Genomic DNA, 3,803 nt, shown 5'->3' on the forward strand with positions numbered 1-3,803 from the left:
TGAGATAGCGTCTCCTATAGCTCAGGCTGGCCTCCAGCTGGATGTGTAGCAGTGAATCACTCTGAGCGCCCAGTGTTCCTGCCTCCACCTTCTGAGCCCTGGGATGACGGGCGGGGGCCACTCCACTGGCTTGTTTCCCTTCCTTCCTTTCTCTTCAGCTGTATTTCCAACCCTGCTGCTGTGTGCTCTCCACCAAGTGCTTCTCTCTTTCTGAGTTCCTGTTTCCTCTGCATCGTGACGGGGCTGGTCTGACTGATGGAAACATTTCATTTTTCTCTCACACCGGCCATGAAGATGTGGCATTCTGTGAGGTCATGAAGGTAAGTCAGCTGCTTCCTTTGCTTCTGCCTGACTCTTGGCCTGGGCTCACAGATTGCCTGGAAGTGATAGCCATCATCCAAGTGTCCCAGTTGCCCACCATGCCTCTGGCATTCTCCTTACTTCTGGGCCGATGTCTTCGGGGAAAGGCAGCATGATTATGGTAGTCCAGGGGCTGGTGCCCCCTAGTGGACACCCGGGGACCTTGCAGGGTGTGTTGTTCTTTCTCTGTTCAAAGAGATGGATCCGGTAACTAGGTCCTCATACCTCTTGTCACTGCCTTGAGCCCTGGCTCCCGGCTCCTCCTATTCCAGCCTTCTAGCTGTTTTATTTCTCCACTGGGGCCAGGCTTCTTTGTTAAGAAGGCAAAAGCTCTAGGCATCTGCTCTTTCCATTCAGAGTTCTGGGAAATTAGGAAGGATTGTCACTCAGGACGCTTACAGAGTCTCTCTGGAAAGCAGGCTTCTCTCTGCTAGACATCTCTAGAAAACCTAAACTCAGGCCTTAGACTCTAAAATTACTTGTTCAGAATACCGTATTCATCTCTGAGAGAAGATCCCACAGACAGGAGAGGATCCAGGAAGCCACATGTAGGGCTGTGTATGGGGGGCATCTGTTAAAACCAGAGATACCTGTCCCCCAAATACATCAAGATGTTTGTACTGGATAAAGCAGACGAAATGTTAAGCCATGGGTTCAAGGACCAGATCTACGATATATTCCAAAAGCTCAACAGTAACACACAGGTAGTTTTGCTGTCCGCTATAATGCCTTCTGATGTCCTTGAAGTGACCAAGAAGTTCATGAGAGACCCCATTTGGATCCTTGTCAAGAAGGAACAACTGACCCTGGAGGGTATTCGCCAATTCTACATCAATGTGGAGCGAGAGGAGTGGAAGCTTGACACATTGTGTGACTTGTATGAAACCCTGACTATCACCCAGGCAGTAATCTTTATCAATACCAGAAGGAAGGTGGATTAGCTCACTGAGAAGATGCATGCCCGAGATTTTACTGTTTCTGCCATGCATGGAGATATGGACCAAAAGAAACGAGATGTGATCATGAGGGAGTTCTGGTCTGGTTCTAGCAGAGTATTAATTACCACTGACCTGCTGGCCAGAGGCATTGATGTACAGCAGGTCTCCCTAGTCATCAATTACGACCTTCCCACCAACAGGGAAAACTATATCCACAGAATTAACTGGTCATGGTGGTCGCTTTGGCCATAAAGATGTGGCTATTAACATGGTGACAGAAGAAGACAAAAGGACTCTTCGAGACATTGAGACATTCTACAACACCTCCATTGAAGAGATGCCCCTCAATGTTGCTGACCTCACTTGAGGGGCTGTCCTGCTACCTGGCCCTAGCCAGGGTTCAGTCCTGGGGGGCTGAGGAACAGCTGGAGGGGGGAGGGAAGGGGGCCAAGGAATGGACATCTTGTTTTTGTTTTTGTTTTTGTTTTTTGTTCTCTCTCTCTCTCTCTCTCTCTCTCTCTCTCTGAATAAATGTCACTTTTTGAGGCAAAAAGAAGGAACCGTGAACATTTTAGACACCCTTTTCTTTGGAGTAGGCTCTGCCCCAGGTGCCGTCTCCCCCCCCCCCCGCCAAAAAAAACCCACTAATCCATTTCCCTAACCTAGTCCCTTGATTCTAAAGGCTTTCCTACCCCAGCCAAGTCTCCAAAAGTGTCAAGGGTCTAAAACATGTCTGGCCTCATTTGCTGGACCAAATCTATAGGGAGAGTCCCTGCATGAAGTTGTCCAGGGAATTGTCCCCAGGTGAGGGGAGCAGGAGAGAGAAAATGGTAGCCATTTTTACATTGTTTTGTATAGAATTTATTGATTCAGGAAACAAACACAAAATTCTGAATAAAATGACTTGGAAACTGAAAAAAATACAATGAAAAAAAGGAAGAAAAATACAAGGAAAGGGTTATGAATGGGGTCACAAGTTTAGTGGAGGATGAAAAACATGTTTTGCAGTTTACATCAGATCTAAGAAACAGGAACTTATTCTTAATTACAAATAGAAACCTTAACTTGCAAAGACTTAACACAGGACAAACAGGAACTTATTCTTAACTGTCTTAACTGCAAACAGAACCCATAACCTGCAAGGTATATTGTTCCTGTTTTGGTCTCAGCGTCATGAGAGCTGGGTGTTGTGGGCTTGGTTAGGAGGTAGGCAGGCATACCAGTAAGCCAACTCGGAATGGGACCAGGATGGGGGTGACATGACTGATGATGGAGGAGGCGGGGAACGCTACCTAGGAGGAGTGTAATCCACTTGAGCCAGGCAGAGAGACTTCTTGAGGGAAGTGATGATCTGAGTTGCATCTTCAAGGATGAGGCTTAAGTTAGGCACTGGGCACATTGAAGGAGGTCTTTAGCCTCCTCCTTCCTGAGACTCTGTCCGCCATTAGGGGTCCACTGATCCTGAATCTCCTTTCCAAACTTTCCCTCATCTCATCCTATCTTCTTTTCCTGGCCAGTCTCTCCCAGCCCTATGACTGTAACAAGCACCCCAAGGTTGCATATGGCACTGTCCTTGTCACATGCAGTCCCTTCTACGTGAACTGCTCCTGGCTTACTTGCCTATCTGATGAACTTGTTCATCCTTTAAGATCCAGCTGGATGTTCAAGCCTTTCTGGTACCATCCCACGAGCCTCCCTTCAATCACATGTCAGTGCCATGAACCAACACATGTTAGGTCTGGATGTAGTTATACATTGCTACTTTCTGTTCAGGTATCTCTGTCTTTTCAGCTGTTTAGAATCTCTTATAGACTGGCAGAGAATGGGCTGGCTTTTTCCAATCAAATAAATGATTGGTTAGATGGATGGATGGATGGATGGGTAGGTGGATGGATGGATGGGTGGGTGGGTGGGTGGATGAGTGGGTGGATGGATGGATGGGTGGGTGGATGGATGGATGGGTGGATGGATGGATGGGTGGATGGATGGATGGGTGGGTGGGTGGGTGGATGGATGAGTGGGTGGGTGGGTGGATGGATGGGTGGGTGGGTGGATGGATGGATGGATGGATGGTTGGATGGATGGATGGTTGGATGGATGGATGGATGGGTGGGTGGGTGGATGGGTGGGTGGATGGATGGATGGGTGGGTGGGTGGGTGGATGGATGGATGGGTGGGTGGGTGGATGGAATCACAACTTTAAAAAAACGAACAAGAAACACCCCTGCTAACAAAGATGGCTCACTCTCTCCGACTCGCAGTTCTGCTCCAGGACACGGTCCTTCAGGGATTTAGCCATATGTTATTAAAATGAATTAAAATTTACTTGAAATAACCGCAGACTCCCCCGCTCCCCTGAGCTTGCAATGACCAGATTACATCTCCTCCAGGCACAGAAGTTTGACATTTTGTTGCAAAGTCATTTTCTTCTCATTTCCTTGTGTTGCTAAAATATTCCGTTTCTCTTCACTTCCCCTCTGTGTCCCCATTACTCATATTTAGTTA

The 3,803-nt window shown here is 47.7% G+C and overlaps 1 pseudogene; it reads left to right on the forward strand.

Annotated features, from left to right (window-relative positions):
• The first annotated feature begins 314 nt into the window (after positions 1 to 314).
• LOC131911104 (eukaryotic initiation factor 4A-I-like) lies at positions 315 to 1,809 on the forward strand (annotated as a pseudogene).
• Positions 1,810 to 3,803: the final 1,994 nt, after the last annotated feature.

Source organism: Peromyscus eremicus, chromosome 5, assembly GCF_949786415.1.
Source record: "Peromyscus eremicus chromosome 5, PerEre_H2_v1, whole genome shotgun sequence".
Taxonomy (NCBI): Eukaryota; Metazoa; Chordata; class Mammalia; order Rodentia; family Cricetidae; genus Peromyscus; species Peromyscus eremicus.